Source organism: Epinephelus lanceolatus, chromosome 19, assembly GCF_041903045.1.
Source record: "Epinephelus lanceolatus isolate andai-2023 chromosome 19, ASM4190304v1, whole genome shotgun sequence".
NCBI lineage: Eukaryota > Metazoa > Chordata > Actinopteri > Perciformes > Serranidae > Epinephelus > Epinephelus lanceolatus.
In genome coordinates, this window is record NC_135752.1 from 36,664,203 (window position 1) to 36,680,347 (window position 16,145).

Below are 16,145 nucleotides of genomic sequence, written 5' to 3' on the forward strand. Positions count from 1 at the left end.
CTTCGGTCTGGCTGAACCTCAATGCAGTTTGTTTTCTCCATCCACGTACACCTCCCTGACCACAGTGCAGTAACTAATGTGAAAACCTGATGTAAGGAGTCAGTAGATTGATTTAAATGTCCTTTTTGCTGTCAGGTGCTACAGCTCCAGAAAATGTCTTGAAGTTCACAGGTTTGATCCCATCTGCTGATGAGACTCCCTGATAATGTGTAAATGTCAAAGTGAAATCTTACATTTGTTAGGGGTAGTAACTTGACCTCTGACCCTGTTCTCCATCTACTGTTTTTGTCCTGGTATGCCATGATAATGTGCCTTTTACACTGGCAAACTAGAAATACTGAACTTGTGCTTTATGTTCATTTTTACATGTGCTTAACCAAAATGCTGATGGGAGAAATCCACCCTCGAATCTGAATTTTACATGTTCCTGCTGTGATCTCGGCCACTCTCTTGCCATGTTGCAAACCAGAACAAAAGATCCTGAGCGATGTTTTATATTCCAAACCTCTGTAAATGAACTCTAAACTGTACAAGTTTAGCAAACAGCGAGCTAACTGGATAGAGGGCGAGCTAAGTGTTGGCAGACAGGTGGCAGTATTTCTGCAAAGCCTTCATCACTGGCAGAACATAAAATAAAATATTCAATATTATAGGGGGACACTGCTACAAATGCATAATGAAGGGCTGACCCGAATGCTTTGAAGTGTCATCTGTTGCCATGGTAATTACCATCCAAATCAGCAATTGAATGGCTCATTTTTTTGTTTGTTTTTTTCAACAGTTAACTGGTGGAAGAAACTGAAAAGAGGTGGCAAATGTCAGACACAGATGTAGTTAAACTGGCTGTCTAACAAGGAAAAAGAACAGTTGAGACAAAATGCAGATGGTAGTCTGCGGTTGGCAACTGCAGTGATGGGCTTGCTTTTCATCTAGTGATACGAAAAACTTAGTGAAAGTGCTAAGTCCTACCAAAGTTGGTTGAGTGTGTATGAACGCCGCATCTGAGTCCCGTTCAAAGCTTTGAATATTCACAGGTTATCATTCCCAAAGCTTCAAAGCTCCAAATGTGATATTCGACATTGCACCCATAAAAAAAAAGTAGCTTATAGGCGACTTGTATGCCACGAGCACGGAGCTAACAATGGAGGTAGCCATTTTGGAATAATGCACGAACATTCCCCTGTGGCATATTGCGCAGATGTCCCGTTCCTCCGAGGGCCCCATGAAGGTGCTTTGAAGCCAGTGGCTATACAGTGAAATTATAACTGTTACAGGACGCCATGTGGCCCAAAAAGATACTTTCCCATAGACTTACATTGGAAAAGAGACGTCTGTAAGTCATTGGATAACAGACCCTGTGAATGACTCGTTTCACTATCGGGATTTGATCCATTTGGTCAGATAACTTTTCGAAGGTCTAGAAGAGCTGCAATATTAATTTTTCTTATCCCATTCAAGTTAGCAGAGCACTAAACCAGAACTTGGCCGCTTAGCTCGCGAAAGTCTCCAGTGCGCCTGCTTCAGGGGTCCAACGATGCAAAAGTTTGAGGTAATTTAATACCCGGGAAGTCAAACTCTTTAGCAACTTTAATGTGAATGAACAGGGCCCTACCTCCTACGCTGTATCCAGCTCTCTTTATACATTTATGGTGCGTCCAGTTCTGCTGATGTGGCTCAATAAATCATAAGGTAGCCATATAATGTGTGCATACAGTGCTCACTCACTAGCTAGTTAGCTCACTAACTCGTGCAGCCATTCTGAAGATGAAAGGTTTGTTTGAGATGAGCCAGACCGTGTCTTTGTTCGCTGTCTTGCTGAGTACGTTGCATGATGGCTAGTCCGACTTGTTCTGGAGGCTCCACTGCGTGAGAATTTGCAAGTGGAGTTATGCCAACTCTGAGCTGGTCGACTTCAGACACTCTGTCCCCAACTGACAAGCCACAACTCATCTCAAGCAACCCTGTTGTAACAGAACATACAAGATGGCTGCCGACTTGTCGATAGTCAGGGCTCCAAGTTAGTTTTCAAAACCAAAAAAGCAGATGCTCAGACCTGTAATATGTCCTATTCTCCTGTTAGCTGCCTGAAGACATTTGAGACCTTTCTGAAGAGCTTGTCACACTCGGATCAGCCTTTCTCCAGTCACACGCCGGTGCTTTTTGGTATTGTTACCTTTGATTACCAACGACAAGTTGCCACGTTGGAAGAGAGACGTTAAAATTCAGAAAGACTTGCACTTTTTTCTCTTAATGTGTAGCTTAATTAGATGTCTTACCAGCACTTAAAGTTTCCAGCTTTATATTTCACTGAGTCACTCTTTCAGCATGGTAACACATTGTAACCATTGGTAACCGCCAGCAATGCTCACATGAAATGTGCAGTTTTAGTTGGTACATTTTTCTGCTTCCACTTTGTAACGCATACAGCGATGCAGTTTACAACAGGTATTCTCATTTGATCCAAACAGCGTCACTTGTGCTTTCAGTGCTCTTCCACAGGTTTGAAAGGGACGCGTTTGTTTTTGAGGAATACTTTACTTAGAGTTCTTTGTTTGATGCATAACTTGAGGTATATTAAATTGTGTCATCAGCATAGTTTGGCTCAATTACTGGATGCCAGTGAGTTTAAGTGGCTGCTCACTTTAAAGTAAGTCCAGTATTTCCTTGTTAATGCAGAGCTGCTAGCTGATCCCACAGACACTGAGCTAAGCTAAGCTAATCTCTCTCTAATAAGATGCCTTCAAACTGCATATTGGTGTCAGAAAACAAAAGTTCCTCTAAAAACCAAACTGCCAATTGTAAAGAGTCCAACGTGTGCACAAGTGGCAGAACAAGGTCACAGCAGGAAGTCATGCTAACGTCTGTGATGGGTGGGATTCTCCTCCAACAATATGTTTTCTCATTTATTTTTACTGATCCTCCGTGTGTCCTTTTGACAACTCTGTGTTGTTAAGAGTTCTGCGCTGTGTGTGTGTGTGTGTTTAGCTGGAAATGCATTATGCAGAGTTTGCGTTGTACATATAACAAAGACGCTACAGCTTCGCAGCAGCTCTAGCATCCTTTTTTTCGTTGTTTGGAATTATTTATTTTTGTTTTTTTTTATGTGTTCCAGACCACAAAAATCATCTTGTCTCCACTGTTTGAACATGTTTATTTTTTTTTATATTTGAGAGACATGGTATTAGCAGTGCGATTACACATAACGAGTCTTCCTTAAAATAAAATACAATTTCAAAAAAATAACAACTGGTGTCCTGTGTGTGGTTTCTTCATTCAAAGCCTCTGTGAACAAGGGAAGTAAGTTTGGGCTATCTTTGATGAAAGTTGATGATTGTGAGAGGAATATGGTGAATTATTTGGTCATCAATCCAAAATGGTGGCCATGAATCGCACTGATTATTAATAATATTATTATTGTTATTATTAACAGAAAGGTGTTGATCTCTTACGTCAAACAGACATTACATTTCATTGGAATGAAAATTGGGTAGACGATATTTTAAATGTCTAAGATATTAGAATTTTACATTGTGTGAACATTAACATGATGACGTTTTGCTGAAGTTTGGTTTTATTCTTCATACCGTACGACTAATGCGGGATTTATACTTCTGCGTCAAATTGACGCCATACCTATGGTGTCGGCTCTGCATTGACGTGGAGCCTACGCCATAGCTTTTCGTGCACCTCCCCAGAGATGTAACTACGGGCTGCAGCGACACAGACCTCCTGTCTATTTCTGTAAGATGAAACCATTTCCCTCAGTGGAAACAAAGCTTTGATTTACTATACTACACTACTATACTATACTTTATTATAATAAATTGTGAAGGCAATAAAGCCTCCTCAAAAATAGCTGTTAAATAAATAATAATTTTAAGTCTTGTGTGTGATTTATCCTGGCTTCATATGAGCAGAGGAAAACTCTGCTAGCTGCTAGGCTAATTTATACAATGTAAAATGCCATAGGCTTGTGCTAATAACGTTAGCATGTTGTATTTGTTTGGAAAACGTGTTTAGTATAACACAGTTGTTTTGTCAGTGAACCTTGTGAGTTGTAATGGAGCCAAATTATGAACCGTTACCTTTGTTAAATGTTGCTGTTGTCCCTGACTTCATATGAGTAAAGGAAAAGTTCGCTAGCTGCTAGCCTAATTTATACAATGTAAAATGCCATAGGCTTGTGCTAATAACGTTAGCATGTTGTATTTGTGGGGAAAATGTGTCCAGATAAAGACAAGTGTTTGTCTGTGAATGCTGTGAGTTATAGTGAAGCTGATTTGTGTACTTGTGTTTGAAATGGTCTCTATTAAGACATGTATAAATTAGCCTAGCGGCCAGCGGACTTTTCCTGTACTCATATGAAGTCAGGGACAACAGCAACATTTAACAAAGGTGATGCTACAAAATTTGGCTCCATTACAGCTCACAAGGTTCACTGACAAAACAACTGTCTTATACTAAACACGTTTTCCAAACAAATATAACATGCTAACGTTATTAGCACAAGCCTATGGCATTTTACATTGTATAAATTAGCCTAGCAGCTAGCAGAGATTTCCTCTGCTCATATGAAGCCAGGATAAATCACACACAAGACTTAAAATGCTATTTTTGTGGAGACTTTATTGTCTTCACAATTTATTGTTTCTTATCTGTGAAATTAAAGTAAATCAAAGCTTTGTTTCCACTGAGGGAAATGGTGTCAGCTTACAGAGACAGACAGGAGGTCTGCGTCACTGTGACGTGTAGTGTGTATTTCTGGTGAGCTGCACATCAGGCTATGTCATAATGTCTCTGTCGACGCAGAGCCTATGTCGTAGGTATGGTGTTGATAAGACCTCGAAGTATAGAGGAAAAATATGTGGTTTGATTTTGGGGTGAACTGGCCCTTTAAGGTTAGGCAAATCAAGACAACAAAGTTAGGTAGGAGGTGGAGTCAGATGGACGGTTTCTTTGAATCATGACCACAGTTTTCTTTAACCCTCGCAACACCAGCAGGTCAAATTCAGCTCTTATCCTTTAATCACTTTATAGAATTTTGGCTGTAACTCTCTCTTCTCTTTCTCTCCTCCCATCTTTCGCTATTCCCTCATTCATTTTCTGCTCCCGTCTCCCATAATTTTCCCACCTCTTCCTTTCACCTCTCCTCCTCCCTCCCTCTTCATTTTGCCTCCCCCAATCACCCTCCTCTCCCTCTTATCTTTTCCAATCTTCTGTCCTTCCTCTGCCTCACCCCCATTTTTCCTCCTCTTCCAATCTTTTCCTCATCTTCCAGCTCTGACCCCCCCGCCCCTTCCTTCCCTCCGCACCTTCACATTCATTCCTATCTCGTTCTCTCCCCCTCCACCTCTCCTCCTTCCCCTCCCTCCATCTTTTTTTCCCAGCAGTCCCCTGCGGTGTTGCAATCACCTCTGCTGCTGTTGATTAAGCTGAGAGAGATTGGCTGTCCACGACCCAATAACCCCTGAGGGTGCCGGGCTGGGCGCCTCCTCCCCTTTTCTCCCCCCTCCATCTGAGCCAGCTGCAATCTCTCCTTTCATTTTAATTTCTTCCTTTTTCTCTCCTCACCTTCTCTTTCCTCTTGTCCACCTCCCTGACCTTTTTTTCTCCTTTCATCTCTCCACTTTCCTCCTGTATCTTCGCCTCCTCTGTTCTTGTTTTCTCTCAACTTGTCTTCCTGGTTTTCTCCTCTCCTCTCTTTATCTTGTTTTCTTCTGTCCCCCAGGAAATTCTATCATCTCTTACCTCTCCTCTTTTTGTCTCCTCCCTCAGATCTCTCCTCTCGCTGTCCCCTTGTTTCCTCTGATCACCACTTCTCTGACCTTTTTTCCTCATCCCTCCTCTGCTCTTGTCTCTGCCCCAATCACACACAAAATAATCTCACATCAAAGGTCAATTTACTGACTTTTTTTCCTGTGTTTTCACCCACATTGCCTGTGACCTCTGCACGGTTACAGTCTGCATGTCAAAATGGAGTTACTCTACGTTACACACAACGTTACGCTACAGACGTCTGTGCCACCGGGCAGCTACCGAAGTCTTTCCACTATTTAGTCTGCAGTTAGCTGAATGCAGACCTTGAATTAGGACAGTACTTGTGTCTTGACTGATGACACTTTAGAAGTCTATAAGAAAAACAGGAACCTAGACAGCCCATAGATTTTTAATAATAGCTAGGTACCAGACACCAAGATGGCGCCTCCTTGCCCACGCCAAAGAAGTTATCTAGCTTCTTGTCGTACTATCGCAGCATGCAGCCCACTGAATATGCGCAGTAGTGCGCCTGCAAGTTCCTGCTCAGCTCATAGACTTAACGTTGTGATGACATCACAGATTTTTAAATCGCTTTTCTCGGCTTTGGGGAAGTTTTACAAATATTAAACCACCATGGCTCAAAAATTCAGAATAGAAGGATAAAAAATTTTCCTTGTTTGTTATTTGAGGTTTCCTGACAACAGTTTTACAGACATGTCTTTTACAATGGTGGTCTATGGGGAAATGCTTTCTGGGTGACAGCAATACCACTTGTGACCACTGGGGAAAAATGCTGCAAGTCAGAACTGCATTTCTGAGGGCCTTAGACAGCCCAGTCACCAAAAGATAATGTTGCTAATGTTTGTTTCTGCAGACTATGAACACGATACATTTGTACGGAAGCGTATTGCATTCTCTTGACAAATAAAAAAAGCGCTGTTTTTCTGAGTAATTTTTTTCCCTGAACGAGGAGGCAAGATACTTCAAAATCTTGCGAGAAGCTCCCATACCACAAAAACAGAAAAAAATAACACGAACAACAGAAAAAAATACCACCAAAAACAGAAAAAAAATACCACGAAAAACAAAAAAACCCCACGAAAAACAGAAAAAAATACCACGAAAAACAAAAAAACCCACAAAAAACAGAAAAAAAATTACCACGAAAAACAGAAAAAAAATACCACAAAAAAACAAAAAAACCCACGAAAAACAGAAAAAAACCCCCACGAAAAACAGAAAAAATACCACGAAAAACAAAAAAACCTCACGAAAAGCAGAAAAAAAATTACCACGAAAAACAGAAAAAAATAACACAAAAAAACCCAGAAAAAAATTACCACGAAAAACAGAAAAAAATACCACGAAAAACAAAAAAAACCCCACGAAAAACAGAAAAAAATTTACCACAAAAAACAGAAAAAAATTACCACAAAAAAACAGAAAAAAATTACCATGAAAAACAGAAAAATAAAAAATTACTCCGAAAAACTTTTTTTTTTTAATTTGTCAAGTGAATGCAATACGCTTCCGTACATTTGTACGCTTTGTACATAATATAATATCAACGCTTCTAAAGTGACGTAGTTCTGCTTACATGTGTATGAGCTGACTTTTTCAGTGGGAGGTGGAGGGGATGGTGGATGGTATGAGACCTAGACAAGATGGCTGCCAAGCCGTGGACCACTGTTTGAGACCATCAAACAAGTTGTTTTTAGTGAACTATTGCTGCATTTCAAGTAACGTTTCTTCCAGCAAGTATTGTGAGCTGTTGCTGTGATCCAGTGCAGATTGTGCAACAAACCATGGGTATATTTTAGTTAGCCCTTGCTGCATTTCTAGTGGTAATTGTGCCATCAAATGTGTGATTTTTTTCAGTGAGCTGCCACTGTTTTTCCAGCAGCATCATGCCTCCAAACATGGGTATTTTTTAGTTAGCTGTTGCTGAATTATTAGTGGTGATTGTGCCACCAAAGGTGAGACTTTTTTAGCAAACCCTTGCTGCATTTTCAGTGGTGTCTGTGCCACCAAACGTGTTTTATAAGCAAGCTGTCACTGCTCTCCTAGCGGCATCTCGCCTCCAAACTTGGATATTTTTTAGTGAGCCCTGGCTGAATTTCAACTTGTGTCTGTGCCACCAAACACAGGTGTGATTTTGCAAGTTGCTGCTGTATTTCCAACAGTAATCGTGCCACCAGATATGGGTGTCAAGTGGTTCTTGTGCCTAAAAATAACCGTTAGCAAAAGCACTGCTGAAGCGTAAAGAAATGTAAAGTTTCAGCATATCGTTACGTAATAACATGCAAATGTTACATATATGTGGTTTGCAAAAACAAGCAACGCCAGTATTTGTTGTGGTGATGGGTTGACCTACAAGAAAACAGACTGAGAAGGACCTCTGCTGTCTCCTCTCCTACCTGTCCTATTTTACCTCTCCTCTCCTCTCCTCTCCTCTCCTCTCTGTACCCCGTCGTCCTCTTTCTTCTGGTTATTCTCCTCCTCTTCTTATTCCTCCTGTTTTCCCTTCTCCGCCCTTCATCCTGTCTTCCTCTACCCCTCTCCTTTTCTCTCTTTTCAACATCCGAACTGCCCTCCTATAATTTTGAAATATTTTCTTTTTATGGTCTTCTCCCTGTCTGGTGGCCCGTCAGCTCAGTGGGGGAAGGGCTGTTCAGGACTAAAGGTTTGTGTGTGTGTGTGTGTGTGTGTGTGTGTGTGTGTGTGTGTGTGTGTGCATGTGTTGTGGTGACTGCAGGCTGCTTGTAATTGAAAAGCCGGGACGCCAGCGCCTGCAACCCCGTGACCTCCTATTGAGAGAACGACCATTGATTTCTACACAGAAAAAGAGAGAGACGGAGAGAGGGAGCGAGGAATAAAGTAAAAGAGAAAACTGGAGAGAAAAAAATTAGGAGAACGTAGAGAGAGGAATGAAAGGAAAGAGGGCAGGGGAGAGAGGAGAGGCAGATAGAAACTAAAGCGAAGCGTCAGGGTTAAACTGGGAAGGAGGAGAGGGAAGGGTGGAGACAAAGGAATGGAGGAGGCAGACGGACACAGAGAGGATGGAAGAAAGGAAATGATGGACCAAAAAATGAAAATCTGCAGGAGACAAAAGAGGACGGATAGATGATATATGAGGAGGGAAAGAGAGAGAGAGGGGTGAAAGGAAATAATTAAACAACAGTTGAAAAGAGAGTGAAATACAATTCAGGAGAGAAAAGAGAAAGTGAGAGAAAGAAAAGGGCGAATATGCTAACTCAGCATAAAAAACAGAACACACAACTGCAAGAAGTAGACTTGAGAGCGCTCGCCACTCGCTTTACTTATTTATCAGATAGTGGCTCTAGTGTGTTTGAGCACATCATTTACACACTCAGTTATACTCTCCCATGTTTCCATCGAGGGCTGAGTTGTGTCTGGTTTTGAGGCTCATGTAACCACTGTTCATACTGTGGAGAGTTTTATTAGTAAACTGTAACTATAAAATCAATCAATCAATCAATTTTAATCAATCAATTTTATTTATAAAGCCCAATATCACAAATCACAATTTGCCTCACAGGGCTTTACAGCATACGACATCCCTCTGTCCTTATGACCCTCACAGCGGATAAGGAAAAACTCCCCCCAAAAAAAACCTTTAACAGGGAAAAAAACGGTAGAAACCTCAGGAAGAGCAACTGAGGAGGGATCCCTCTTCCAGGACGGACAGACGTGCAATAGATGTCGTACAGAACAGATCAGCATAATAAATTAACAGTAATCCATATGACACAATGAGACAGAGAGAGAGAGAGAGAGAGAGAGAGAGAGAGAGATGCAGGTAATGACAGTAGCTTACAACAACATTATTGAAAGTAATAATATTATAGTTATAGTTCTGGCTACTGTGGTACAATATGTTGAAAGTATGTATTAATATCTGGCAGTATACATGTGTGACAATAGTCATATGTGTATAATAACAGTAGAAGTATGACTAATGACTAATGATGGCAGCAGCAGCAGGAGGCATCTGGCAGGACCACGGCAGCAGCACAACCACACACGTCACGCTGTCCAGGCACCGCTGCGATATGAGTTAATCTGAGAGACAGTGGAGCACAAAGGCTCCGGAGAAGAAGCCGAGTTAGCAAGATGCAGTAATAGAATACGAGAGAGAGAGAGAGAGAGAGAGAGAGAGAGAGAGAGAGAAGGAGAGAAGGTGCCCGGTGTATTATAGGGGGTCCTCCGGCAGACTAGGCCTAAGTCAGCCTAACTAGGGGCTGGTACAGGGCAAGCCTGAGCCAGCCCTAACTATAAGCTTTATCAAAGAGGAAAGTCTTAAGTCTAGTCTTAAATGTGGAGACGGTGTCTGCCTCCCGGACCGTAACAGGAAGATGATTCCACAGGAGAGGAGCCTGATAGCTGAAGGCTCTGGCTCCTGATCTACTTTTGGAGACTTTAGGGACCACGAGTAACCCTGCGTTCTCAGAGCGCAGTGTTCTGGTGGGATAATATGGCACTATGAGCTCTCTAAGATATGACGGAGCTTGACCATTTAGAGCTTTATAAGTTAACAGTAGGATTTTAAATTCAATTCTGGATTTTACAGGGAGCCAGTGCAGAGAAGCTAAAACAGGAGAAATATGATCTTGTTTCTTAGTTCCTGTTAGTACACGTGCTGCTGCATTCTGAATTAGCTGGAGAGTTTTTAAGGACTTACTAGAGCTACCTGATAATAGAGAGTTACAGTAATCCAGCCTTGAGGTAACAAAAGCGTGGACCAATTTTTCTGCATCTTTTCGGGTCAGGAAAGGCCTAATTTTCGCAATATTATGCAGATGAAAAAATGCAGTCCGTGAGGTTTGTTTTAAATGAGAATTAAAAGACAAATCTTGATCAAATGTTATTCCGAGGTTTCTTACGGTAGTGCTAGAGGCCAGAGCAATGCCATCTAGAGAAACTATGTCATCAGATAAAGAGTCTCTGAGTTGTTTGGGGCCAAGAACAATAACTTCAAAATGAAAGGATGTGTTGCTGCCTCTCACAGCAGCTGGAGTCTGAGAGAAAATAACTTCATTCACTGGGCCGACTGCCGGCAACTTTTAAGGTGGAACGTTAACTTGTAATGTTACTCAATGCATGAGTTGATGACGTGAATCCATCAGCACACCTTAAATTTCACTGTGACAACTTTGACCATCACTTTAGTTTTTATATGACACACACTTTTAGTAATGAGTGGATCTTCGAGTGTTTATATGTATTAATTTCGACCGGATTAAGTGAGCTGCATATATTCTAATCTTCACTCAGAGGGGAAAAAACCTGCCGTGGAGCGTTGTTCCTGTGGGCTCCAGCAACACTAAACCCCTGAGCTTGCCTGAGAAGGACTAAATGCACAAAGCTGCTATTTTTAAATATCCCATGAAGAGAGACTCTCACTGCAGCCTGTTCTATTTTGTTTTGAAAATGTGGGCGTGCAGCCTCGTTCTGTGGACGATAAACCAGGTGCAGACTTCCATCTGTGTCACCAGTCAGTACGTTTACATGCAGCTTGAGAAAACCGAATTATTGGCTTAGTCCGACTGAAATTGGACAGTTCATAGCTCGACTAACACACCTAGATAATTTGATTGAAATCTGAGCTATTGCTGCATATATCCACTTAGTGCGACTGGAGTCGGACTCGGCGTGGAGGAAGAAGGAGATGACGTAGCAGCAGTGCAGTAACTCCTGGAAAGACAAACAAACAAACAAACACCATGGCGACCAGGAAGCAGAAGACGCACTTCTGGATGGACGAGGAAACGATATTCATGCTCCGACAGCTAAACGAGCTGAACATTTTGAAGTTTATGGATGGTAGGAAAACGCAGATTTATTTTAAAAAGTTTCTGAACAAGAACCGGAACTAGTTCAATACGCACTATATTAAAAAGGACACAGCGCCGCCTATCGAGGTGGAGTCAGACGTACTTGGTCAGAAATTTGATTTTCTCTTCTGCATGTATACTCAGACAAGACAAGAAGTCCGACTTGACTGATTAGCTGAGCTATGAGCTTAGCTTGACTAAACGTACTGATAAAGGAGGAAATACAGTGAGTGCTGGACGGAGCAGTGAGTGACAACAACCCCGCCCACATTTAAGAGGACTGTCTGCAGTGGAAACACTAGGGTCTAGGTACCATGTCTGAAGGGTTACTGTTGGTTCCAAAGGTACCATACTGAAAGTGCTTGGTGAAAACGGGGCTTTTGAGCCCTTCTGTGTTCCATAGTTTTTCAGAACGATGTGGCTCCATGCCTCTCTGAGTGGTGGTGTCCAGAGCCATTATTATTTTCAAAGTTCAGTCCACAATGAATGGTTTCCTGTGCCATCTCTGGTGTTTGTGTCTGTATGTGTGGATGGGACGTAAAGGATTTCATGATTTGTATAAAGGCAAACATTCACAACAACAGCCTTGTTTAACTCAACTCTCGTCAGATGGAGTCAACAACAGCTGAACATCATGAGCTTCACAAAGAGTTTACAGCAGGTCTGCTGTTCTGGATTAGTTTATTTAAACCCCTGCAGAGTTTGTAGTGAGGATATGTGTTTCCTCTGCAGGCTCTTCTGTCACTGCAGGATTCACTCCTGTTAATGAAGATCAACATTTTACAAATGTTTAAAGTGAGTTGCTCTTTGGTTTCCCACCCTTTTGTCCTCCTTATCAGGCATCTGACCCACAGGTAATAGAAAGACAATGTCACCAGATTAACAGCTACAGAATGGACTGCTGTTTCCCTGGCAACGGAGGGAGGAAGAGGAGCAGGAGGATGGGATGGAGTGATTAAAAGAGGAGAGGGGGGGAGGAGGGAGGAGGTTAAAGGAGAGAAGTGACGAGGTGGATTGGTGAGGGGAGATTGCGATTGCCCAGAGAGAAGAGAAGAATGAAGGGACGAGAGATGTAGAAAGAGACACAGAGGGTGATAGAGTCATTACAGACAGACAGGAAAAAAGAGATGGACTGATGGATGGAGGGGTTGAAAAGAAGAGAGGGGAAATGAGCAGGTGAGAGGAAAGACTGACCTGAGTTATAAAAGAAAATGCTGGATCAGATAAAACTTTAAATGTCTCTGTAGTTAAATGAGTTTGCAGCAGCAAATTGGGAAAAAGATGAAGGAGAAGCAGAGAATAAACTAATGTTACCCATCTGTGTCTTTTAAAATTTATTGATTTTACCTTTTATAAGTTTCAATTGAACATAAAAGATAATCTAAAGTGGACCCTAAGAACCTGACACAACTGCACTAAAGGAGACAATGGCAAGTACACCATTACCTGTCCACCTACCACATCACCTGCGCACAGTTTTTGTGTTGCTTCATGCGTCTAGCGCTCTAGGCCAACTTTTTTCCCAGTGTCCAATTGGATGATTTGAGAGGCGGGCCTTCTGTGGTCGTCACGACAACAAGTTTACAGTTGGTAAACAATGGAGGAGAAACTGGTGGTAGCAGTTGCTGGATACCCAGAGCTATACGGCCTGATGATAGACAGCAGGTTGTCAAACTGCCCCTGAGTCATCCTAAAATATGCCTGTAAACGTCCATGATGGAGGAGAAGCTCCTGGACCAACTGGTGGTACTCCCCATGATCCAGCCTCTTTTTTAGGGTCTCATGTACCCACACAGATCTCTGTTTATCTGCTGACAGCCTCTCACCCTCAACCAGAGCTACAGACAGCACCCTCTGCCTCAACATGGCAGCAGCTACACACTGATTACTGTGACATAACTAAAATAAATAAACATTAGATTGATCACACGGGAAGTTTAGAGTGAGGAGGTGAGTCTGTGGTTGCCTGGCAACAATAAAGAGGCACAGCAAGTGTTTTTTTTCCCCACTAGTGGCATTCAATTAAATATAATAAAAATGAGAATTTTGCATTATCATGAGTACGGATATTGACCCATTTTACTCGTATTGTACTCGTACTCGTAAAAAATACAATATCTGTACCGGATACTCGTTTCATCAAAGTATTTGGCTCAGTCCTGGTAACAAGGTTGGATATTTCTGCAGAAAACAATAAAATACACATTAGGTATCAACTTTTTTGCGACTTGGTATATCACGACCAATTTCAGAAAACACCTTCTTTAGGCCTGCAACAATGATAAATAAAAATAAAATTTAAAAAAATTACCACTAATTATATATATATATATATATATATATATATATATATATACAGTACAGGCCAAAAGTTTGGACACACCTTCTCATTCAATGCGTTTTCTTTATTTTCATGACTATTTACATTGTAGATTCTCACTGAAGGCATCAAAACTATGAATGAACACATGTGGAGTTATGTACTTAACAAAAAAAGGTGAAATAACTGAAAACATGTTTTATATTCTAGTTTCTTCAAAATAGCCACCCTTTGCTCTGATTACTGCTTTGCACACTCTTGGCATTCTCTCCATGAGCTTCAAGAGGTAGTCACCTGAAATGGTTTTCCAACAGTCTTGAAGGAGTTCCCAGAGGTGTTTAGCACTTGTTGGTACATAACTCCACATGTGTTCATTCATAGTTTTGATGCCTTCAGTGAGAATCTACAATGTAAATAGTCATGAAAATAAAGAAAATGCATTGAATGAGAAGGTGTGTCCAAACTTTTGGCCTGTACTGTATATATATATATATATATATATATATATTATATATATGTACATACATTTCTGTTGTTGTTTTTAAAATATTGGAGTAAATGTAATTTCAGAAATGTAGTATGATTATTATATATTATTATAAATTAGCCAATTAAATCACTCAATGTCGTAATTACGTGATGACGTAGACTGCAGGTCAAAGGTCAATTCCAGCTGTCAAGCTGTAGAAACCACCCACAGCGGGTCGGCAAAACGCAAACTCAAAAAGGACAAAGAAGCTACAGACGCCGCTCTGTTACAACAAATACGCTCTATTAAAAAATATTTTCAGTTAAAATCAGGCGGACGCTGTTAAAGATGATAATGATGATGTCACTGTTAGCAGCGGTGGATAGCCCGGATGCTAACGTTAGCCGAAGTTCACAGGAACACTGCGCTCCCACCGAGGCCTCAGAGAGCATCTGTCTGCGGGATGTGTGGACGGGTTTTGCGACTGGAAACATCCACACCGTATTCCTGAACACGAGTGGACCCCGTGTCTTTAGTCCAGGACTAAAACGAGCTAACAACACGGTGACAGACACACTGCTGAACGTGCTGTCACTTGTAGCCGTTGAACCCGAACCGGACCGGAAGCTGGACTTTGACTAGAGAGGACCTGAAGACAGCAGGTGGTTCAGGTAGGATATTTGTCACTGCAGTGTTGTGTAGCTCTGGGCCTGTACTTTATATTATGTTTCTTTAGGTAATTTTAGTTGTTGCAGTTTGTTGTTGGCGGTTTTAGATAAAGTAAAGTGTGTGTGGACTCTTAAAGCTGTGTATACTGTGCTGTACATGACGTGCAGAAGGAAACAGACCCAAAATGGCAGGTATTTAACACGTCAAAATAATAAGTATAATTTCAAAGAATGCATGCTGGCCGCCAGGGACTTTGAGAAACATCCCCCTGCGGAGCCGGAGAGCCACCACCGTTGTAGAGGTGCGCATGCGCGAGTTTCAGAATCATCGTTGTAGACGTGCGCAAGTGCCAGACTCTGAGTTGTTTGTTGTACAGACAGAGGTAGCTAAACACATATTTAGGATCGTTGTTGCAAAAATAATAATAGCCTTGCTTTAATAAATGCTTGTTTAAAAAAGAAATACAAAACATTTCTACTACCTAGCACACTAACTCACTAGCTAACGCTGTCTCCTTATTAGCTCCTTAATCATAAATACAGCCATAAGTATATTTGATTTCCTGTAGATTCTTCACAATAAAAGTCCCCCATTATTTTGTTGTGTAAAAACTTCTATTGTGAAGAAGCAAAATAAGGAAATGCAACTTCACACAAATTCTAATAGAGTGCCGAAGTCACGCCCCTTCCGGTAGAGCTCATGGGACCTTAGATCAGAAAAAATATGAATGGCAGTGAATGGGGAGAGCAATATTATCTTTTGTTCCCGTTTGAGTTGTGACATGAAATCTAAATATGTTGTTAATGAATTTAAAACATAAATTTTAAGGTCAAGAAAGTCATACTTTGTGGTAAAACTGTTGAGATATAAGCTTTTTAATTAGAAAGACTCAAGAGTACACAGGAGGAGGTCGCGTATGTGATGTCATAGCTTTCGCTCGCTTCCTGCAGCTTGGCCTCCCCGCTGAAATTCCACTGTTTTATGATTAATCGATTTATGATTGAAGATGTCTGTGTGTTTTGTGCCAGGCTGCAGTCACTCCAAGCTGCAGGAAGCGAGCGAAAGCTATGACGTC

At 41.4% G+C, this 16,145-nt stretch overlaps 1 protein-coding gene across 1 annotated transcript in view; it reads right to left on the bottom strand.

Annotated features, from left to right (window-relative positions):
* onecut2 (one cut homeobox 2) overlaps positions 1-16,145 on the bottom strand; it is a 111,329-nt gene that overhangs the window by 24,011 nt on the left and 71,173 nt on the right. The window lies entirely within an intron of this gene.